The following is a 25,676-nucleotide window of genomic DNA, read 5'->3' as shown; positions in this document are numbered from 1 at the left end:
TTGCTAACAGATCGAAACCACGATCGTGCACAGTTTTGATCTGTGCTCACCGCTGCAGCACCCGAGCCGGCTGGTTTCAGGGCTAAACCACCCCATAGAGGTGGTGAAGAGGGGAAACTGCCAGCAGGGTTGAGGAGAGCTGCATCTCTCCTCCTCAGTTGGCCATTACTCCCTTTCCTGAAGGCAGTTGCAGCGGTGGTCAGAAATGGCCACCTCAAAGAAGAACTCGACCGGAAAAGAATGCGCAGGAGGAAGATAGAGAAAGTCTTGGTTGACCAGGTTAAACTGCGAAAGCAACAACGCAAGGTACCCTGGAATTTAAAGTATAAAAAAACATTGTTCCCAAAGAAGATTTTGAAGCAGCGAAGGAGAAAGAAAGGGAAGGGAAAGGATTTGGTTTTTTTTTTTTCTTCCCTTCCATATACTGATAGCTAAGAGACTTAAGCAAGAAATTGAGAAAAAATCCACTTTGACATCAACAGGCATTTAAGCTGAAAATAAAATGTCAAAGGGATAATAAAGATTTCTGGATACTTAAAAGCTTTTAAAAGCAGGAAAGGAGAGAAAAGAATAAAAGGGCAGGATCTGGAAAAATGGAGGAGACTGCCTGGAACTAAAACCTGAACAAGATTCCTAAAAGATACATTTTAACTGAAACTTGGCAACAAAATAGTAGAACCTCACATTAATAAAAAGTTATATGGAAAGGAAAAGTGTGGAAGAAAAAGGTTGTTAGGTATAACATTGATACCAAATATGGTTTGGGTGAATAAATATATAAAACTTAGATATCATGGTTTAAGTGCTTATCACTTTAAGCACAATGCAGCAGGCAATTAGCCGATTAAGGGTTCGGTTAGAAGTTACAATATAAGGAAGCATTAGAAGCTGGAAAGCTTACTGTCTGGCTGTAACTGTGTGCTGCTGCGACTTACTGTGTGCTACTGCGACTAACTGAGATTACTGACTGTGAGTGCCTGTGACTGAACTGTTATTGCTTGCTACTGTTTGCTGATTTACTGCGTAATTCTACTGAATATCCAGCGTTTATTTCTCTGGAGAGTGAAACCGGAGGAGGAGAAGATATCTTTATCGGCTGATAAAGATATTGCAAGGACTCTTAACTTGGACTATACTAGTGAGTCTTACTGGATGGAAATACTGTGAATGACTTAATGGACTGAATGACAATGCTTAAACTCTAACTGGATTAAAAACTATTTAAACTACAAACAGTGTTTGTGTTCAGTGTGTGTATACTCTGGGGCCCTTCCGCTCTCCTTTGGTTGCCTGGCTTGACTACTGCTGCAATACTCTTCTAGGGGTTAATCCCCAAACCCTAACATTGGTTATGGGCCCAGCAGCATAGTCTAACTAACCAGGATATAGCAGAGAGAGTTGGTGTGAGTTGCACATTACTGTAAAAACAAACTGTTTTAATTAGTTTAAAATAGTCAAAATATCTGAAGAGTAATGGCACAAGTAAATTTGTCACAACTGTCCATGATATCCAGGCTGGATGGAACAAACTATGTTTCATGGTCAATGAAATGTAGTTTACTTCTACGCAGAGAAGGTTTGTGGGACATTATAGCAAACCCACCAGATGTGAGTAGCTGGGATCCTGCTAATGTTGATGATAAAGAAAAGTTACAAAACTTTAAACTGAAGAATGAGCAGGCTTTATGCATCATAGGACTGACTCTCTGTGATCAGCAGCTTGTCCATATTCGTGGAGAAGAAAATGCTGCAAACTGCTGGGAGAACCTCAGGAAGATTTATGTTCGGGACAGTGTAGGAGCACATATAAATCTTACACGGAAGCTTTTTGACGCATCTTCAGAGGAATGGAGATATGTTAGTTCATTTAAACTGTATGAAGAGCATTTTTCAAGATTTGCAAGAAAAAGAGCTTATATTTAATGAACTGCAACAAGTCTACATAATATTATCTTCATTAGATCAAAGCTATGATGACTATGTGACTTCGTTAGAGGTATTGCCAAAAGAAAGCCTCTCATTAACCGAGATTACAGGCAGGCTACTAGAAGAAGCCAGAAGAAGGCGTGAGCGTGACGAGCTGAGAGAAGATAAGAAAGAAGAGAAATTATCTTCAAAGTTTGAAAGAAACCAGCAAAGCAAAGTAAAGCACCTGGAAGAAGAGAATTTATCTTCAACAGCATACACAATTAAAAAGTGTTTTAATTGTGGAGGCAGAGGACATTTGGCAAGATTCTGCAAAAAGAGAAAAAGCCAGAATGTAAAAAAGCCAAAGAAAGAATTTGAACTAACCACGTTTAGCAACTCTGATGTGAAGAATAATTTATGGGTGGTTGACAGTGGCGCATCCCACTGCATCACAAGAGATAAGACAAAATTTATAAAAATGTCTAAAAGCTCTCAACATATATCTCTTGCCAATGGCTGGAACCTGAAAGCGAAAGGTCAAGGTTTTGCACGTTGTCCGTACATAAACCAGGATATAAAAATGTTGTATGTACCGCAACTAAAGTTTAATTTGCTTTCAGTAAGGGTATTAGATAAATTAGGTTATGTAATTACTTTTAAGGATAATAATTGCATAATTGAAAAAAGATAACAAAAGGGTAACTGCAGCTTTAAATGGAACATTATATGTATTAGATAATAGTAAGAAAGGGAGGCTCAAACTGTATTTAATAATATAAAGCCTCATGATGAATGTATCCATTTATTGCATAGGCGTTTGGGGCATGTAAATTTTAAAATGCTAAAACGTACAGTTGAGTTATCTGAAGGAATAAGGTTAAAACCTTGTGATAAATATTTGCGTTGTAATGTTTGCTGTGAAGATAAGAGCAAAGTATTGCCTGCAAATAGGCTAAATGGTTTCAAAACAAAAGAACCTTTAGAAGTAGTATTTGCAGACATAATAGGTCCAAAGAAACCCAGTATGGGGGGTGCTAGATATATACTGAGCATTATGGACCATTATTCTAGATATGGGTTTTGCTATTTAATGAAAAGCAAAACTGAAACATATCAACATTTTTTCAATTGGCTTAGGTTTGCTGAAAGAAAGTCTAAACGTCAACTGATAACCCTGGTGACAGATAATGGCACGGAATTTATTAATAACAAATTCCAGAACAGACTTAAAGTAGCTGGAATAGAGCATAAGAAGTCTGCTCCATACAGGCCAGAACATAATGCTTTTATTGAAAGAAGAGGCCAAACACTACAGGCAATGGTTAGAACAATGTTAAATGATTCTGGGTTACCTGATTCTTTGTGGGGGGAGACTACAATGTGTGCTAATAACATATTGAACAACGTTGTTAATACAACAACAGGTGAAATTCCATTTACCAGATGGCATGGCAGGAAACCTGACCTAAGTTACCTGCACACATTTGGTGCACCAGCATGGGTGCATATTCCTGCACAACTCAGAAAAAAAGGGCAACATAGAGCTAAAAGATTTTTCTTCGTTGGTTATCAGGCAAACCATAGGGCATATAGATTTTGGGAGAAAGGCACATCTAAAGTGTTATGTAGTGCTAGTGCCCAATTTCTAGAACATGAAGGATGGGAGAAATTAGAACAGGATGCCAATAAAGATGTAATTATTGAATCCTATAGAAATCCCATTAGTTATCCCTGTAACTTTAAAAATAAAGTAAAGAGACAAATACAGGATGAAATAGTGCCCATAAAGGAAGAAACAGATTCAATAGCTGAACAGGATGAGGAAGATGAACAGGTAGTAGTTCAACAAAGTCCTCCTGTAAGCCCTGTAATTCCCAGAAGAACTACACGTGTATCTAGACCGCCTGATAGGTACCAGGCTAACACAGTGTGCCAGATTAATCAAGTTCCTAATTCTGTAGAAGAAATCAAAAAGTATCCTATTAAGGAAAAAGAAAAATGGTATGCAGCAATGAATAAGGAACTGAATTCATTAAGAGATATGAAGGTGTATGAAAATGCCAAATTACCTGTAGGAAAGAAATCCATTGGCTGCAAATGGATATTTAAGGTAAAAATAGATAAAGATGGTAATTTAATCCATAAGGCAAGGTTAGTAGCCCAAGGTTTTAGGCAGAATGCTAATGACTACGATGAGGTGTTTGCACCTAGTCTTAAGGCAGCAACCTTGAGAGCAGCTTTAGTGTGGGCAGCTAGTAAAAACTATATAGTTAACCATTTAGATGTGGAAACTGCTTACTTGCACGCCCCATTAAAACATAATATTTATATGAAAAAACCTGTTGGTATTAAAAGTGAAAATAAGGATAATAATGATTGTTGGTTGTTAAAGAAAAGCCTCTATGGTATTAAACAATCAGGCTATGAATGGAACCAGTATATTGTAAAGGAACTAGACAATATAGGATTTAAAGCTGGTTTAGCCGATCCATGTCTGTTTAAGAGGAGACAAATGGGAAAGTATCATTATTATTACTATTCACAGATGACATTGCATTGATAACTGAAACTAATGATGAAGCAAATAAAATAATAGCATCATTAGGAAAGAGAATAAAGATCAAGCAATTGGGGAGATAAAGAAGTATCTCGGTTTGAATATAAAGAAAACAAGGAAAGGTTTTAAGATATCTCAGGAAGATAAGATAAGCAAATTGATAAAAGATTACAAGATGGAGCTTTGTAAGCCAGCTAAGACTCCAATGAGTCAGGAGTTTAGCAACACTGATGTACAAAGCCCTGAGTTTGATAAGGTGATTTATCAATCTTTAATTGGTAGTTTGAGTTATATTAGTAATTGGTCTAGACCAGATATATCGTACTGCGTGAATCAGTTGGCTAGATTCAATTCTGCACCATGTGAAAGACACTGGATTGCAGCTAAGAGGATATTAAGATATCTTAAAAAGACAATGAATTATTCATTGTATTTAGAACCAAAGGGTGATTTAATTTTGAGTGCTTATGCAGATGCTAGCTTTGCATCAGAAAGAGACACTAGAAAGTCGACTTCAGGAACAGCCATAATGCTGGGTAATACATTAATAGGCTGGAAGTCAATAAGACAACAGCATATAAGTTTGTCTACTATGGAGGCAGAATTCTCCTGTTTATCATTGTTATGTACAGAATTAATAATGTATAAACAAATGTTAATTGATATAGGTATAACTGTAGATTATCCTATAATTATACATGAAGATAATCAGGCAGCAATTCAAATGGCCACAAATATTGGAGTAAAAACAAGGAGCAAGCATACAGATCTAAGATACCTAAACGTAAGACAATCTGTAAGAAGTAAGATGATTCAGCTAGAGTACTGTATGTCGGAGGACAATTTAGCTGATAATTTTACTAAAGCCCAAGGTGCCAATAAGCACCAGGAGAGTTGTGAAAAATATGGGATAAGATTGTAAAAGTATTATATATTTATTTCACCCAAAAGGGGAGTATGTTAGGTATAACATTGATACCAAATATGGTTTGGGTGAATAAATATATAAAACTTAGATATCATGGTTTAAGTGCTTATCACTTTAAGCACAATGCAGCAGGCAATTAGCCGATTAAGGGTTCGGTTAGAAGTTACAATATAAGGAAGCATTAGAAGCTGGAAAGCTTACTGTCTGGCTGTAACTGTGTGCTGCTGCGACTTACTGTGTGCTACTGCGACTAACTGAGATTACTGACTGTGAGTGCCTGTGACTGAACTGTTATTGCTTGCTACTGTTTGCTGATTTACTGCGTAATTCTACTGAATATCCAGCGTTTATTTCTCTGGAGAGTGAAACCGGAGGAGGAGAAGATATCTTTATCGGCTGATAAATATATTGCAAGGACTCTTAACTTGGACTATACTAGTGAGTCTTACTGGATGGAAATACTGTGAATGACTTAATGGACTGAATGACAATGCTTAAACTCTAACTGGATTAAAAACTATTTAAACTACAAACAGTGTTTGTGTTCAGTGTGTGTATACTCTGGGGCCCTTCCGCTCTCCTTTGGTTGCCTGGCTTGACTACTGCTGCAATACTCTTCTAGGGGTTAATCCCCAAACCCTAACAAGCACAAGCAGCAGGGATGACCACAGCCTGGAGAGGATTGTCAGGAAAAGGCCATTCAAAAGTGTTGGGGACTTTCGACTTCTGGTTTGAGTTTCTTTGCTAACAGACCGAAACCACGATCGTGCACGGTTTTGATCCGTGCTCACCGCTGCAGCACCCCGAGCCGGCTGGTTTCAGGGCTAAACCACCCCGTAGAGGTGGTGAAGAGGGGGAAACTGCCAGCAGGGTTGAGAAGAGCCGCATCTCTCCTCCTCAGTTGGCCATTACTCCCTTTCCTGAAGGCAGTTGCAGTGGTGGTCAGAAATGGCCACCTCAAAGAAGAACTCGACCGGAAAAGAATGCGCAGGAGGAAGATAAGAAGAGAAAGTCTTGGTTGACCAGGTTAAACTGCGAAAGCAACAACGCAAGGTACCCTGGAATTTAAAGTATAAAAAAAACATTGTTCCCAAAGAAGATTTTGAAGCAGCGAAGGAGAAAGAAAGGGAAGGGAAAGGATTTGGTTTTGTTTTTTTTCTTCCCTTCCATATACTGATAGCTAAGAGACTTAAGCAAGAAATTGAGAAAAAATCCACTTTGACATCAACAGGCATTTAAGCTGAAAATAAAATGTCAAAGGGATAATAAAGATTTCTGGATACTTAAAAGCTTTTAAAAGCAGGAAAGGAGAGAAAAAGAATAAAAGGCAGGATCTGGAAAAATGGAGGAGACTGCCTGGAACTAAAACCTGAACAAGATTCCTAAAAGATACATTTTAACTGAAACTTGGCAACAAAATAGTAGAACCCCAGGAAGAGAAAGTGGAAAAAAGAAGCAAGAAGGAACAGTTTGGGATTATTTGGATTACTTGGTGATCTCTGGATTTTTGGTTATTGCATTTAAATGACTAAAATCAATTGGGTGGTTGTTTAAAAGTGTTTAAAATGGCACCACTTTTAGAAGAACTGAAAATGGAACTTAAAAAGTACAAAGAAGATGCACAAGAAGGGAGAGGCTCTTTTGGCTTCGTGTTTCAACTCTTAGAAATGGAGATCTGGAACTATGAGAAACAACAAGAAACGCTTGCAGAACAAGAAGATTGGGACAAAGAAGAAGCCATCTTTAATGATCAAGTAATGTTATGTGGGGGGGGGAAGGAAAGGGGGGAAAGAGAATGAAAAGTTTAAGATTTGAAAAAACAACCAAAAAAAAAGAACAGTTTGAAAAATAAGTATAATATTAGAAAGCAACAGAAGAGGGGACTATAGAAGAGAGAATTAGAAGTAGAGAGACAAGGGGGTAAAAAGGGGAGGGAGAAGAAGAGAGGGAAGAAGGAAAGGAAAAGAAGTTATAAAGGACAGAAACAAGATATAGAGAAACAGGGCAAAGGTATAAGAATTGAAAGTATAAGCCTGTTTAGAGATAATGGGTGAAAACTTAATTGTAAAAGGGATTCTGCAAAGGTACATAAGGTAGTATTGTTATATTACAAATAGAAATAATTTTTGAAAATATGCTTAAAATGATGGATAAAATATTTATCGTAATCTAGTGGAATGTTTGTTAATAAACAAATGAAATCAAGTGAATGAGAGAAATTAGGAAAAGATGGGAACATTTTAATTATTATTAATGATTTATAAAGTATAAGTGAAGAGAAATATGGGGGAAAAATTAATTATGGAAAGTTTATAAGTGTTCCCAAGGAAGTATGATATTTAATTGAAAAGAAATGTTAAAGATGTTAAGATTTTAATGAATATTAATGATAGAATTGAATTGGAATGGAATGAGTGTTTTATTTACATATATATATATATATATATATATATATATATATATATATATATATATAAAAAATCTTTTTTAAAGAATATAGTGTGTATTTTAAGAATGTACCAAGCAGAATCCGATTGGAAGTTATGTATTATATTGAATGTTATAATCTTAAAGGTATACATTGAAGCTTAAATAAGAGTTGAATGGATAAAATTAAAAGATATAAAGGTGTCGTGCTCCAATTAGTAACTATAGGAGAAAATTTGTTTAATGAGAAAAGATAATATGAAATTGAAACAGGACAGACAAAAATATAAATATAATGATTTGAATTGAGATGAGATAATCAAAATAAAGTTGAGAAAATTAAAAGAGGGGAAAAACTATATAGAAAATGTAAAACAGTAGTAAGATATGGAATAGAACACAAAAATGAGCATGAAATTGAGTTTGTGTCTGTATGAAGAAGTGTAACCCGGGACCATGCTATTTTCAAAAAAAGATGTTTTATTTGTGTTATGTCTTTTTGTGTGTGAAAAGCCAAATAAAATTTTCAAAAAAAAAAAAGTGTTGGGGACTTTCACAAGGAATGGACTGAGGCTGGAGTTAGTGCATCAAGAGCCACCACATACAGACGGATCCTGGGATCCATGGGCTTCAAATGTCATATTCCTCTTGTCAAGCCGCTCCTGAACAACAAACAACATCAGAAGTGTCTTACATGGGCTAAAGAAAAACAGAACTGGTCTGTTGCTCAGTGGTCCAAAGTCTTCTTTTCTGACGAGAGCAACATTTGCATCTCATTTGGAAACCAAGGACCCAGAGTCTGGAGGAAGAATGGAGAGGCACACACTGCAAGATGCTTGAAGTCCAGTGTGAAGTTTCCACAGTCTGTGTTGATTTGGGGAGCCATGTCATCTGCTGGTGTTGGTCCACTGTGCTTCATTAAGTCCAGGGTCAACGCAGCCGTCTACCAGGGAGATTTTGGAGCACTTCATGCTTCCTTCCGCAGACGAGCTTTATGGGGATGCTGACTTCATTTTCCAGCAGGACTTGGCACCTGCCCACACTGCCAAAAGCACCAAATCCTGGTTCAATGACGATTGGATTACTGTGCTTGATTGGCCAGCAAACTTGCCTGACCTGAACCCCATGGAGAATCTATGGGGCATTGCCAAGAGAAAGATGAGAGACATGAAACCAAACAATGAAGAAGAACTGAAGGCCGCTATTGAAGCATCCTGGTCTTCCATAACACCTCAGCAGTGCCACAGGCTGATAACTTCCATGCCACGCCGCACTGAGGCAGTAATTGCTGCAAAAGGGGCCCAAACCAAGTACTGAGTACATACATATGCATGCTTATACTTTTCAGAGGTCGATATTGTTCTTTTCAGAGGTCCGATATTGTTTGTACAATCCTTGTTTTATTGATTGCATGTAATATTCTAATTTTCTGAGATTGTGGATTTGGGGTTTTCACGAGCTATAAACCATAATCATCTCAATTATGACACATCATGCCTTGAACTATCTTGCTTTGCATGTAATGAGTCTATCTCATATATTAGTTTCACCTTTTAAGCTGCATTACTGAAATAAATGAACTTTTGCACGATATTCTAATTTTTCGAGTTTCACCTGTAGTCTTGGCCTACAATCTTTGTTAGGTTATTAAGAAGAACAAAGACTGAATGTGGGACAGGCAGAAAGAACTGAAATAGTTAGGCAAAAAATGGACTTTGTTTTGTTTATGTGTTGTGTATGTGTGTTCAGTGGCAAAGAGGGCTTGGGAAGTAAACAGGGTTGGACTTGTTTGGTATTAGGATAGACAACACCAGAAAACAGAGGACTTGGAGCCTAGACTGAGAATTTAAAATACAAACTATAAGAAATAGTGGTACTTCTGTATTGTTACCAAGACAATTTCTTACAGTCATCACATTTTAAAAGATACCAACAATTCCAACTTATCACCATATTAAGAGTACCATCGCTTTTTATCCACTGATTTATTTATATTTTGGTCAGACCAAGCATTAATATATCTTATGCTTCCCCCAATCCTTCTCTCTTCTTCCATTTGCCTTTTAGGAAGATATTGTGATTTATTAAACTGCAGCTTCAAGCAAAGTCTGAACTATAGTCTGATACTGATTTGATAATTTGTTATATAAACTTTTAAAGGATTTTCCCCAGTCTAAGTATCATAAAAATGGTGTTGACTTTTTGACTACCATCCTGGTAGGAGAGCTTATAGGGGGAAAATCAGTTTTGCTACCTAAGTAGACAGTTTGATTTCACAGAAGTGTGATTGACTTGGAGTTACATTGTGTTGTTTAAGTGTTCCCTTTCTTTTTTTGAGCAGTGTATATTCAGCACATAAGTTGAATAAATAAAGAGAGAATATGCATCCTTATCTACTCCTTTGCCAACCTGAAGCCAGGCTGTTTCACTGTGTTCTGTCCATATTGCGTCTTCCTGAGCTGCATATAGGATAATGAGATGCTCTGGGATTCCCATTCTAATCCCATTCCACAGTGTGGCATGATTGACACAGTCAGAGGCCTTTCTATAATCAGTGGAGCACATACTAACTTCTTTTTGGCATTCTTCGGCTTTCTCAATTATCAAGATAGATATTGTACAATAATTTATGAAGTAGCTGATATTAAGATTCCCAGGGAAGAGCGTTCCTAAGTATATTGCTTGTTGAATATTATTACCATTTAATTTTGGTGCTAGAACAAAATGGAACTAATGAGGCTACTTTTCATATAGGCAAAAATATACTATTGATTTGATTTTTATTCTGCCATAATCTCCAAGCTGTCCCAGTAGCTAACAGCACAATAAAAAGCATAGAATAAGAGTTAAAGATATCATTGTATACGTGCATCTACATTAATAAAACAAAAGGGGACAAAAACTGCCAACAAAACACAAATTGTCAATATCCACATTAATCCCCAAGTGCTTTCCAGAAGAGCTCTGTTTTTACTGACTTCTGGAAGGCTATCAGAGAGGAAACTAATCTAGCTTGCAGGGAGAGGCATCCTTTTTCCCTTCCATTCAATCATATCTGATTCTCAGAGATTACCTGGACAAATCCTTTCAGTTTTCTTGACAAGGTTTTTCAGAAGTAGCTTGCCATTGCCTCCTTCTTGAGAGAAAATGACTGGCCCAAGGTCACCCAGCTGCCTTTGTACCTCAGGTGGGACTAGAACCACGGTCTCCCAGTTTCTAGCCTGCTGTCTTAACCACTACACCAAACTACACTCTAACATTCTTCCTAATAGTATCTTAATATAAATTATATTAAGAATATAATATAGCAGAAACTGTATCTAAGAACAATCATAGTAATTAAAAATGCATGCTTCTTCTGGGTTTTGAACTAGTCACTTTCTGCATATCATGCAAATACTAAACCGCTATGCTACTATGTTACTATGTTACTATGTTACTATGTTACTGATAATAATAACTACAGCAGAGGCTGGAACTGTACAGGTGGTAACCACTGGCTGGCTCAAGTGGCTTTATTCCTGATAATATGGACAACAAAACTGCTGATCAGTCAACTATGCTTGAAGTAACAGGAGCTAGAAAGCACTACTTCCAATACGGGGCAGGAAAACACAGGTTACATTCACTTGTAAGCGATAAGAGGATTGTTCCATTTCTTCTTGTCTTCCAGAATTGGTCAGAGGGCTGTGCTCACCAAATAATCTGATAATAAACATTCTTAATTAACAATCTTAGTTACTGCAAGCCAACAAGCAGTTACTGATTCTGCATATTTTACTTATTAAAAATGTTTAAAGTATAACATTTTTATTTAAACCATTATTGATTACCCACAACACATTAGAAAACTCTGCATAATTTTTGAACATTATTATACACTTGATTATAAAGCTATTCTACCAGTATAATATTGGGAGAACTCATCATTTCTCTTGCTTTAATCTGTACCACACAAGAGATGTGTATGGTGGAGTTAAAGAATTGTATAAAACAATAATACCATCATGTTTAAAGTAAGTATTTTAGACAGTGCTAGGCCATCACAGTTCAACATGCAAATTGTATAGGTGACTTTTGAGAATATGAGAAATCAAGAGATTTCTGTAACTGTAAAATGTAATTCCCATCTAGATTTATCTGCCTAAATTTTTAATTAAATGAACACAGTTCTTGAATGATACCCTTTCTTTCTATTCTTTCTGGTTTTGAGGTAGTTCACATGAGAAATCCTTCCAAAACTGTACGTTTCTTTTCCTAAAGGGATATTTGGAATACAGCCTTCTACATTTGGATTATATATCTCCCTGAAAATATGTGCTTCCTGGCATATTCTGTTTAGTGATATGAAAAGATATACATGAGGAAGAAAAATTGTTTGTCTTACTCCATCCAACTTAAAAAACCTAGACCCACTCATGGTTGGCAATAGGAACAAGATTGATTGGGTCCCAAAATGTTTTTGGGATGTTATTCCATAGCCTTGAGGTTGTAAATATCGTAGTGTAGTATAATCATCAGACATGATGTTAAAATTAAATTGCATTGTAACTTGTAAGATTTATTTAATTTGGCAAGTCATTGTAGGTTTGCAAGTTTACATGAAATGAAATACACAGTTTAATGATCTAACCTCCTATCAAATTTGTTTATTCCTGTTCTTTATGATTTCAAAATGGCTGGCTCTGTTACAAAAAGTCACTGAAACCTGAAGGAAATTATTTTGAGATCTTTTCTATCTCACTGCCAAAAATTGTTGGCCGCATTTTCTTCCCTATTTCCCATGAGTTTTTAGCTTTAAATCTCCTAGAAAGTCAATGTTGCTAAATTTATTTCATTTATTAAAGCAAACTTTCATAAGTTTTGACATTCCTTTCTTTCTTTCTCTCTGTCTCTGGTTCCCTCTTGTTGTTTTCTTTTTCTTCTTAGTCATCTTCTATCTGATGCTTAAGGACACCATCACATAGAAAACATTAGTTTAGAGGATAAGCAAGTACTTTTCCATCACATCAGAATCCTTTTGATTTCAATTCAAAGAACTTACTTTGAGAATGGCTTAAAAAAAAAGGTATTCATCTCATCAATCATTCCACAACATAAGGGTGCTATGAAATGACAAACAATGGCTATTTCAGCTATCCTGAGATAACATCTGGACAGAGTTTATTAAAGAGGTAGCAGTCAGTTTTAACTTCCTTCTCCGGGTTTAAATTAATCTACTCTTAAATCCTAATGCATCCAAAAGAACTGAGCTTTACACTTTATAAAAGCTTGTATCAAATGCTGCATGTTGCAAGAAGAAACTATTATTGTCCCTATGGTATATTTGCTCAAAAGCTGCTTTGTGTAAAAACCTCCCATTATATTTGTTGCTTCCATACTCTTTGTCAGCAAAAGCCCATGAAATTGAATGATTTGTAACATACAAAATTCTAAGCAGAACAAAAGATGCTGGAATAAGCTGCTGAAGAATTGTGTTTCACATTTTAGTTGGATTTATCTGGTTCTACGACATAGATTAATACTAACAACTTACTTTGGAACTAGAATTAGAAGAATTTATGGATAATTATTTCCACTATTGAATATTCATAAAGATTTCGGTTGCTTGATATTAATTAGAAAACTTGTGACATGTATTCACCTGGTCTCTAGAAGTAGTTAAGATTAAAATTTCAAAAGAAATCAGAATAACTCCCCAGAATAATTATATTCTACCATCTATTAAACTGTGAAGGATAAAACAATATAACTAAGGAAAATAAATAATAAAATTTAAACTTATGGCAATAAATGTGACACTGACAATATGCTCAGGTTAGAGATAAATGGATTGTCATTCAATTCAATTGTCATTCTCCTTACTTATGATTCCTCAATCATGTATTCATTTTCTCTTCTTTTTATAGATTCTTTACTTATTTTATTTCCTGATTATAGGCTATAAAAGTACTTTATATGTAAGGAATATAGTTTTGTAGATTTAATATAAATCTTTTGTTCCAGGATTGAAACATGGATGGGTAGGACACTTCAGCCTAACTGATCATACCCCAAAATTCTGTTGCCATCTGTCATTCAAATAACATGATGCATGACATGGCTGTTTACAGTATGCAAATCAGAGAAAGAATGACTTAAGTGATTTCCCTTGCCTTTTACTACCAGGAAAGACACTTACCTTCTCTGGGACTGGGAAGCTAAAGGATGTCCCATGTATTGGCCAAAGAAGCAAGATCAAAATCCTGTTTATGCAAGGCTTTCAGGAAGTTCATATTAGCTGCCATCTATCATTTCCAACATAATATTCCTTCCTAATAGCATTGAAATTTCCCCATCTTCTCTGATTCTTCCCTCTATTTCTCATTCCTTGTTTGCCATGTCTTATAAATTTGGAGATAGGGCCTATTTCTTTACTGTAGTAGATGTACTTAGGAGACAATAATTGCTCTGAAAAATAAGAAAGGCTGTAAATAAAGCAGTACATAGAAAGACTCCACTTTGGCCTTTTTGTTAAATATTTATCAGCAAGAAAAATGAGAAAAGTTTGGATTAAGTCAAAGTAAATGTCACTATCTGAGGCACCATCATAACTGACCTAGAATAAAATTGCAAGATAGGATTTATTACTAGAGTGATAGTTGCCAACTGGAAATACATATGTATTGCAATAAAACTAATTTAATGTATGCAGTTTCAAGGGAACACTTATACAAGATGCTTTTCAGAACTGTAAAAGAATATATTACATATATTTGAATATACTGCAGATGTAGAGGTAGAAAAGAACATGTTGATATTAGGGGAGATTGTATTTAGCTTAAAAATTTTAGTTAAATATATAGTATAGTCTAATGAAAGTATACAATGAAATACAACTAAATCTATAAATATGCAATTAATGAGTAGGTTGATTCCAAATGCATCTAGCACTATTTTTTAATGGCATCATTTTAAACTTATGTCTTGAGCTCTGTCGATATTATATACTGATATGCATTGCTATTGGTGAATATCAATAACTCTGTTGCTAAATTATTGTGGGTAATTTCCAATTTAGTTTGCACCTGGAACCATTTCCTCCAAATTTCTATATTCAGATCCAAGCAAACATGCATGCCACTCTGCTCAGCTAGCAGAAAAATAGCTTGTAGATTGCCAGTGTCCTTATCTGAATTCAGACAGTCTTGTTTCAAGTGGGAGGTCACCAAGCAAACATGAAAAAAAAAAAAAGATGGGATAAAAGATAAGCAAAAGCAGAGCAAGGCAGAGATAAATTAAAGCAAATTTGTTGCTTTTTCACCACCTATCAAAAAGTACAGAATTTTCCAGAGCTATGGGAAATACTACTGTGGATACTTGGCATGGCCTGTCCTAAAGCAAGTAGCCTTAGGTTATTCCAGTCTTACCCATTTTATGGAAAGAAGGATACCATTTTTTCAAGGTTCATTGGCTTCTATTATCTACTGCCTCAAAATAAGAAGTGGTATTTCCTGAAGTCTGTAGTAATGCTTTATGGATTAAAGTTGCAACATGTTAAAGCTTACTTGGGAATGCAGGTATATCCAATTGAAATTTATTTATTTTAGTAGAGAAATATGGCTCACAGAAAAGCATAGTAGTCCTCCACCTACAACCAGGGGGCAGAATTTCTGTTGCTAAGCAAAGTGATTGTTAAGGGAGTGTCAGATTTTATGACTTTTTTACCATGGTTGTTAAACAAATCACCGCGGTTAAGTTAATCTTGCAGTGTTTAATGAATCCTGCTTCCCCATTGACTTTGCTTGTCAGAAGCCAGCTGGGAAGGTCAGAAATCATGATTACATGATTCTGGGATGCTGCAAGGATTGTAAATACATGGCGATTGAATTTTGAAATACAAGCACCTAAATTTTTGATTAAATGACTGATCATAAATTGCTGAGGGATTATTGAGTGAAACAAATAAATTATCTCCATGAACAAAAAAAAATGTTTACAAAAATAATGAGTGCAAGACTTTGGTAAGCTTCATATCTGCATATTGTACTTATATTCTTGTGTGTAGGCAAAAACATTGCATTCCTAATAAACCTATATTTTCATCTTTGCTCCAGATGGATCATTGAGAAAATATTTTTTCTATTTTGGTGTGTGTGTGTTTGTGTATGTATGTGACAGGAAGTGCATTTATAGTCCTGATAAGCAGCCAGATTGTTTCAGCCAAGATTAAAACTGGTTTTATATCCTGTTGCCTTTTTAATAAACCACTGATGTTGGTTTAATTAAGAACATCTGTAATACATCAAAATGATGCTTAGAAGACCTTAATGGAAAACAACTGATTCTAATATATATTATTGGATTAGTTACTTAATCCCTTTCATTCTTATTACTATAAAAATACATTTTGCAACCATTGCTACAATCATGATTACAGTAAATAATGTACATTGGTCGCCTTTTTATGTATACCTAATAGAATAACTGCTTGTACATTTGAGTATAGTGTATTTTAAGCAAATGTAAAAATAATTTATGTGCAGAAAATGTTAACTGTAGTTATGAAGGATATAAAGGAGTGGAACTTACTTGTGGTGACCTGGGGTAAGGCACAGAGGCAACACAATCAGCTGATAGTTCAAATTGCCCCTTTATTGCTCCAACTTTCCCCCAAATGCTCCCACATTAAATCCCAGAGCAAAGTGATCACACACACACACACACACCTCCAACAGCCTCTGGCTGCAAGTAGTTCGGCAAAATGCCGTGAGCACAATGGCTGCAAAGTAAGAAATCCAGAGGGGCAAGGGAATACGTCGATGAGTCCAGGAAGCATAGGAACACAGCAATGGTTTCAGGAAGCAAAGGAACAAGGCAATTAATCCAGGAAGCAAGAAATAAAGCAAAAAGTCCAGGAAACTCTAAACGTCGGCAACGGCACGCCAAACTCCATGAATTCAGCATTTGTTCCTGACAAATGCCCTTCCCCATAGTGTCTCCTTAAGTCTAAGTCCCCAGGTGTACCTTGTGAAGAGGGACGTGGTGCTCTCCTCCTGAGTTGTCAGATTGGCCTGTGCTGTTCCCACCTCCTTTCCACTCTCGTGCTCATGGATCAGGAGAGGGCAGCCCTTGCTCATCGCCTGAGCTGCATCGCTCTTCATTTCCACTGCTTGCCCTCTCTCGGTCATCCTGCCCCAGTTCCTCCCTGGTAGCAAGCCGTCCCACTCCTGAGGGGCCCTGGTCTGCCTCCTCCCCACATTCTTCCAAAGCCAATTAAGCCCCCCACCCACCCCTCGGTCTCCCTCAGCTCCAGCTCTGGCTCTGGCTCATCTTCGTCTGCAGATTCCGGCTCTGACAAGGACATGACATTACTTTTATTAGTTTGGACAATTGAATGTTGTGAAGATATTACTAAAACAGCTATACATGCTTTTAGGCATACATATATAAAAAAGGAAACTATCAATGAGTGATAACCAGGCATTGCACTTGAAATAGCAACAGCACTTAGACATATATACTTTACAATACTTTACCGCCTTCTTTAAGCAGTTTACTGAGTTGGCATCTTGCCCCCGACAATCTGGATCCTCATTTTACCGACCTCGGAAGGATGGAAGGCTGAGTCAACTTTGAGCCAGTGAGAATTGAATTGCTAAACAGTAGTCAGCCGGCAGTCAGCAGAAATAGCCTGCAGTATTGCATTCTAACCACTGTGCTACCATGGCTCATATAAATATAAATATATTTTATATAAATGTAAAATTTAGGCATATGCTTTTTCCATTAACCAATGCCCTGCTTAGCAAGTATGTTGTAATGACGAGGCAGTCGAGTTGTTTGATCATGAACAACTGAATCATGATGATCTTTATTGGAGTATAGTCTTGTATTTATATACATTTTTAGTTATCCTCCATCATTGGTTAACTTTGGTTACTGCTTAACTTTCGTTACTGTTTAGTACAGTAATCCATACAATTAATTATCTCTAGTTAAAGTCTAACATATGTTTACTTCCCCTCTCTAATCCTCCTTTATCCATAGATTAGTGACTTTGTTTGCCTGAGTTGTATTTGCTTGGAAACATTCTTTATCTGAGGTTTGCCATCCAAGATTGGAACGTTTACAACTCTACACAAGTACATATCCTAACCCCCCTTGGCTGCTTCAGAGTAGAAAAGATGACTCTCAGTCCTCAGGATGCTCAAGTTCAAAAGTTTCAATTAAAATGTGAATAGACTTTGCACTAATCCCATCATCCATTTTTCAGAATAATATTCTTTGGATCAGTATAGGTCCAAGTGACATAATCTACAAATAGACCCCAGTGGCTACTGGTTGCAACCCAGAATCCCTCATTACCTGATATAGCTCTGTTAGATGATAAGGGTAAATGTCCTGAAATATTAATATGTCTATTGTTACCACAGTATAAAATTGTAAATGGATGTTACAAATCTTTTGGTTTATTTAAATATGAAAATCTCAGCTGAGCAGAGTGGCATGCATGTTTGCTTTGTTCTGAATATAGAAATTTTATGCTTGTATCAATCAGACAATGTTTTATTTAAATTGGAAATTTTTAAGTTAAAAATGGGTTTAACTCCAAACTGCTTTTTTGTATTTTGTAAAATGTAAAATAATATAATTCTGAGTCTATCAATACAGATACGCATAGTTAGCATCTTTCTCATAGAAAATCTTACACTTGTAAATGCAAATAAATCTGGTTAGAGAAGTGATCTACTTTAAGATCATTCTTAAAGTAATTGTATTAAACTAGCATTTCAGATACCCTTGATACATTTATTAAGAAAGATGCCTTGAGGTTTTTCTGTTTACTGCTGCCATTTAAATTTCAGAAGTGGATAGTCAGGTATATTGCTTTTTTACTTTGGATAACCAAAGAACCATATTCTTGCTCATCTCTAAGGGCTGTAAAGCTTATTTTCCTACAACCTGATTTCTTTCTACTCTTAAACTTGTTTACTCTTCTAGAAAATTCTTTCCCTTTCCCAATGTCGATTCCCCATTACTTGACTAATGTAAGTGGTAATGTAGAAAAATGCTATTTGGTTCCATTCCTATTAAATCAGATATTAAACAAGGAAACTTTGGAATAGTAAATACCCTCCCAAAAGGGGTGATACGTTGTAATTCACAATTGAAAAGCTGTACATTTCTAATATTTTTATTCTTTTGAATACAATTAAATAATTCTTAATAATTCTCCACTGATTACCAGTTCACTTTCTTATAAGCTGACTTTTCTATTTCTTTCTTTCAGCCTATTCATCCTTAACTGAAAATAGGAAACTATTACATGAAGTCAAATATGTGGACAAAAAAATGAAATATTTCTCCTGAAAACAAACAACCATTTTGATCCTTGCTATAAATCTGAGCTTATCACGGTAAGAATTTCATGCTTCATGTTGACTTTTTGTTAATATTTATACAGATAGTCCTTGAGAAGAATTCATTTACTGACCATTCGAAGTTACAACTTATTGTTGAGATTTATTATCTTTTTTCACATTTATGACCATTGCAACATCACCATGCTCACGTGATCAAAATTCGGATGCATGGTAACTGATTCATATTTATGACAATTCCTGGGTCATATGATCACCTTTTGTGACCTTTTGACAAGCAAAATCAATGGGAAAGCCAGATTCACTTAACAATCACTTTACTAACTTAACAGCTGCAGTGATTCAGTTTAACAACTGTGGCAGGACAGGTCATGAAATGAGTCAAAATTCACTTAACTGTCTCACTTAGCAACATAAATTTTGGGCTCAATTGTGGTCATAAGCTAAGGGCTACCTGTAAATACCAACGAATTGGAAATAATTGCATTGAGGAAGTTTGCAAATGATTACTGTGACTTGTTAATTCTGTTTTCAGAGAAAACTGTTTCAACCCATTCTCGTCTGACTGCACATGTGTATATCATTCAGTTACTTATAGCTGAATCTAAACTGTTTGAAAGAAATATTACATTTGCAGAAAAAGATACACAATGATTGGAAAATGCTCTTCTGTGGTGTTGAATTTTGATGCTTGTTTTATAAAGTCAAGGCACAATTTGAAAATTTAAATGTGGTGTGATGAGTTTGTATGTATAATATAGAGAAGAGGAAACTGTCCCTCTAACTATTTGAGTAATTGTTTACAAATGCTGGGAGTCATTCAATATTTGTAAGGCCATACATTATCCATACTTGGTTTACATTTTTGTGTTCGTGCGTGTGTGTGTGTGTGTGTGTGTGTGTGTGATAGCATCCAAAATATTAACTACATAGCCTTGAATATCCACAAAAGATAGAGAGAGAAAATGCATTGAAAGATGGTTCAAAAACTGAGTGATATTTCAGTTGGTGAAACTACTAATTAGTTTTATTTGTTAAGCCAAATTCCTTTTGAAGTAACAGTACATAACAGTTGGAATTATGCTCTTTATGTTTCCTTATTTTCTTTAAACACACCTTCTGAAAGATCATTTTCCACTGTCACCTCCTTTAATACTTATGGTTGAGGAGGCAATTCTAACCTAGAGAAACACTTAAATATCTTTTGCATATATCTGGAATTCTCATTGCAAATTAGGGGAATTTTCTCTCCTTTTGCTTCTTATGCTTCCTCATGGTCTTTCCCAACAGCCTCCTATGCCTATTTTGATCTGTGATACATTAATTTACATTAATTTTCAGATCCATTGCATCATATAGTCTATCTAATATTTGCTCCAATTACTGTGGGTTCTTTGTCAATAATACATACATTCAACAAAGAACACATTTCCAATAAATGTACCTTCTAACATTACCATAAGCATTATATATATAATTATCCATAAGCCTATTAGACAATTGGAGAATCCCCCTAATTTTCTTATTCCTTGCTCAAAGTTGAAGTATTTGCTAAATATTCAATTTTTTTCTTGCCCATGCTTAACTGCTATCTATACCACACTTCCATTCTGTATTCATCCAAAACATTTGATAATTCAAGCTTATATCTTATCCTTTTAAAAAAATTAATACACTTTTTCAGTCAGTGTTCTTTAATGCTGAAGAACTGCTTGGAATGCAGTTGCTGTGCACTTCCCAAATTCTCATAATTGTCCCCTTTTCTCCCCTTTTAATCAGGATTTATTCAAACATCTCTCCAGTCACACACCAGCTAAACCATTTGTGTTTTACATTCATTCTTGCTCTCTATGCCCTTGCAATAGGGAAAAGGCATTCTTCCAACCTTTGAGCATAGAGTATTTAACAAATATTAAACAAATTGAAGCACAGTTCCATAAGGAAATCACATCAAATTTGCACTTTTTTGAACTACACAATCTTATTACTACACAACCGCTGCAATCTTATCATTTTTCAACATTCTCACAGCATATTACTTTATTTTCCCAATTCATTCTTTTATGATAACATTTATAGCATTCTCTTCAGTACTACTCTTTATTGTATAAAATACATTTCTGAAACATTTTCTTCAAAACTCTTCCATTTCAGTTTCATCCCTAATGTATTTTATTTTTAATACGATTCACTCTTCTTGGTCTACATTCTTTGTAGCTACCATTTTCTTACTTACAGTCTAATCCAAAGCAAAATTTTGAACTTCTAGTTACTTGGAAAAAGTCTTCTTAACTATCTTTGCATTATGTTGTCTTTTAATAATTAACTACACTGCGATTCTATATTTTCCGTTCTTCCTCAAATGATTTTGCACGTGCTGTGGTGTTGAAGAAGTTAGTACAAGAGTAACTCCATGGGTAGAAAACCTAAATGTGGTCCTAAATTCTTCTCCTGTTGTCACTGCCAGTTCCCCTGACTCTGCGATTGTAGTAAAAAAAGTCCAAGATTGGAAGACAGGCTTGAAATTCAAGAAGATTTGAGTTCAACTTGTGAGTATTTATTTTTTCTTGTTTTTTCTGTTTTCTGGTAGTGATTAGCACCCCAACATTATTTTCATGGCACTTTAGTCTGAGAGAGTTGCATTAGACTTAGAGCTATACAATAAGTCTTCTGTCACCTCGTAGGGAATATGGAAATTATTATCTATTATGAGACTAGAAACTTTTGACGCTGAATTAGTAAAGTGCTAATCAAACTGTAATAAATTAACTCGATTTACCTCAGACTGTGAGCAAAGTACTCTATTTTGGCTGCCCTAATTAGGGACTCTGCATGTTTTTATCAAAACATATTTATGCTTTTCCAATTTTGCTGCATATGTTCAGTATAATTTGACTTATTTGTTTCTCCAAATGATATTAATCAAAGTGTAACATGATCCCATTTCAGCTTTACTTCAAAACATTTATTCAAGGCATCTGCTTCTTTTGCTTTCCATTTTTTAAAAAAGATAAATATAACCTCTTCTCAAAATCTTTCCCTAAAATGTAGAGCAAAACAAGCCTGGATGAAATTAGCACTGAACCACAGGAAGCCTTTGTACTTAGCTCTTTGCTCATTGTGTTTCCTCTTAGTAGAGACTTCATATTGTGTAGAATACCAGCTCTACTAATATTCTTAATTGTCTTGTATTATATATTTATGTCTGTAAGTTGAGGACTTGAATACAGTTGTCCTCAACTTACATTCATTTAGCAACCAAAGCTACAACAGCATGGAAAAAAAGTTAGTTATGACCCGTCCTTGCACTTAAACCATTGTAGCATCGCCAGAGTCACATGATCAAATTTGGGCATTGGCATGTATTTATAATGGTTGCAGTATCCTGGGGTCATGTGACTGTAATTTGCAGCCCTCCCAGCTGCCTTCCAATCAGCAAAGTCAATGGGGGAAACTCACTTAACAACCATGTGATTTGCTTAATAACTATGGCAATAAAGATTGTAACATCAGGCACGACTCACTTAAGAACCACCCTGCTTAGCAACAGTCCCAATTCTGGTCATAAATCAAGATCTGTCTATATATACATTCTCTCCTTCCCTCCCTCTGACCCTCTCTGTCAACAATTATTATTGAGTCTGTGAAGATCAAATAAGTAAAAATGGTTTATTAAAACATGTTTATTGGAGCTATTTATTTATCCAATTTATACAGTAACCGTATTCAGGGACTCCAAGTGGCATATATCCAATAACATAAGACAGTCCATAAAATAAACTATCACACTCAATAAATGTAATTAGATTTATATTTATGAAATGTAGACTTATGTCAAACCAGAGGCTCAGGAGAGATGTAAAGCATATTCTGCCTTCAAATGCATAGCAAACAAGAATGATCTTGACTTTTTAAAGGCGAGCAAGATAGGGGTTACTTTCACCTCAGGAAGGAAGATATTTCGCAGGGTGAGGGCTGCGACTGACAAGGCTTATTCTCTGTTCCGCTCCAAAATAAAGTGACATTCTAATATAAGAGCTGTAAATAACATTTATATTGATTTTGTTCTTTAATGATTTTAAGAAATGCAGAACACCAATGGATCCATTTTATATAATTTCAACAGTCCAGAAAATGAAAAAGTACATTATGCTTTTAAGCTAATTAACGCTCATAATTTAATCAAATCAGGCAGGCTATTTCTATAATCTTCTGTCATCAAGTTGGCATTTTCATCTGTATTAAGTCATTTTAAGGTCTTGCAGGACTTTTCATTGCATGAACCTGAAAAATGTCAGAGCTCCTTCAAAGACTTAACTGAACTTATTCCTAAGAGTATTGAAACATTTATTTTAAGATATACACAACCATAAATACTGTTCTTTGGAAACCTTATCTGATATTTTCTGATTTATATTTCTTCTCATGTCCATCTTCCATCTCCAGTCTTCGAAGGGAGGGGATTATGCTCTGCTTCAATATGTCACAGTATATGTTGGCATTCATGGTTTTCTCAATGAACTGTAACTCCCCAGTGCCGGCAGCACTCATGCAGCCCCAGACCATGACATTCCCACAACCATGCTTGACTGTAGGCAAGAAACATTTGTCTTTTTACTCCCCACCTGATTGCCGCCACACATGCTCGACACCATCTGAACCAAATAAGTTTATTTTGGTCTCATCGGACCACAGGACATGATTTCAGAAATCCATGTCCTTAGTCTGCTTGTCTGCAGCAAACCATTTGTGGCCTTTCTTGTGCATCATCTTTAGAAGAGGCTTCCTTCTGAGACAACAGTCCTGCAGACCAATTCGATGCAGCGTGCAGCGTATGGTCTGAGCACTGACAGGCTGACCCTCTCACTCCTTCAACCTCTGTAGCAATGCTGGCAGCACTCATCTACTTCCCAAAGCCAATCTCTGGATATGATGCTGAGCATGGGCACTCAACTTCCTTGACCATGGTGAGGCCTGTTCTGAGTAGAACCTATCCTGTTAAACTGCTGTAGGTCTTGGCCATCATGCTGCAGCTCACTTTCAGGGTCTTGGCATCTTTATGCCTAGGCCATCTTTATGTAGAGCAACAATTCGCTTTTTCAGATACTCAGAGAGTTCATTGCCATGAGGTGCCATGTTGAACTTCCAGTGACCAGGTGCCATGTTGAACTTCCAGTGATGAGAGAGTGAGAGCAATAACACCATATTTAACACACCTGCTCCCCCTTCATACCTGAGACCTTGTAACATTAACAAGTCACATGACACCAGGGAGGGAAAACAGCTACTTGGGCCCACTTTGGATATTATCACTTAGGGGTGTACTCACTTTTGTTGCCAGGGGTTTAGACATTAATGGCCGTGCGCTGCATTATTTTGAGGGGACAGCACATTTGCACTGTTATACAAACTACATACTCACTACTTTACATTATAGCCAAGTGTCATTTCTTCAGTGTTGTCACATGAAAAGATATTCTTAAATATTTACAAAATGTGAGAGGGTGTACTCACTTCTGTGAGATACTGTATATCAATGCATTGCAACTAAATGAATAATCTTATTTAATTGTATGTGATATTGTATCTGTCAGAGATCAAAAAGGTCAAAGACCAAAAAGGCATTAAAAAAAACCTAATAATAGATTGTATGGATGCTATTCAATATAGATTAAAAGAGAAAAAAGAAATAAAAATGGTATGTGCACATACAGGTATATATGTGATCATGCGTATGATGGGTGGTTAGTAAGAGTGGAATGGAATTAGAGAGTGAGGGATTCACATCAAAACCATTGTCTTTTAAGTATGGTTTATAGCGGAGCAATTTTTCACTTTTGAAATGATTATCTTGAATTGATCTGTCAACAGAAAGGGTAAGATTTCAGATTAAGGCCAGCATCTGCTATTGTGGAAGAAAATTAACTCTAAATGCTAAGTATGATACATGGAGAACAAGGGTGAGAAGTCTCGGTCATTGCATCTGAATAAACACAAAGGTGTTTTTAAAAAGGGATGCTGTTAAATCTCTTCTCCATTGTCTTTGGAGATGGGGTGTCAAAACCAGGAAGGTGAATATCCCTTCTATGTGGGACAGGTAGTATTGTAGAGGTATCTGGGGATGGAATACGAAATGTCACTGTAATGGAGTGATGATATGAGGATTTCTTTTTGTTATCTTGTTAGTCAGAGTCAAATGCTTTTTGCTAAGCTTCAAGCATGACTGTCTTCAACCCCATCATTAACAGAGCATGAAGTAAAAGTTCACACTAAGCCACAATCAGTAACTAATGTATATATGTATGTATAAATGCTCTTGTGTGTATGCATACACTATTTAATTTGAAGTTTTCTTTGATAGTTTGGGGCAGTGGTTGCCAATCAGTGGGCTGGAGACCACTGCTGGTTTACGAGAAAATTTTGGTGGTCTACAGAGAAATGTCATCCCCAAAGCACCCCCCAAAGCAATTAATCCAGGCTGCGCAGGAACACA

The 25,676-nt window shown here is 36.0% G+C and overlaps 1 protein-coding gene across 8 annotated transcripts in view; it reads left to right on the top strand.

Annotated features, from left to right (window-relative positions):
* GULP1 (GULP PTB domain containing engulfment adaptor 1) overlaps window positions 1–25,676 on the top strand; it is a 143,729-nt gene that overhangs the window by 36,723 nt on the left and 81,330 nt on the right. For all 8 annotated transcript variants that reach the window (XM_087949590.1, XM_087949595.1, XM_087949594.1 and 5 more), the window contains one exon: window positions 19,093–19,219. The gene's annotated coding sequence lies outside the window, so the exon portion shown is untranslated. The remainder of the gene's footprint in view (window positions 1–19,092; window positions 19,220–25,676) is intronic.

Source organism: Notechis scutatus, chromosome 1 (genome assembly GCF_049901735.1).
Source record: "Notechis scutatus isolate UNSWTSFEM ecotype Mainland chromosome 1, rNotScu1.2, whole genome shotgun sequence".
Taxonomy (NCBI): Eukaryota; Metazoa; Chordata; class Lepidosauria; order Squamata; family Elapidae; genus Notechis; species Notechis scutatus.
This window is presented reverse-complemented; position numbering and strand designations above follow the sequence as displayed.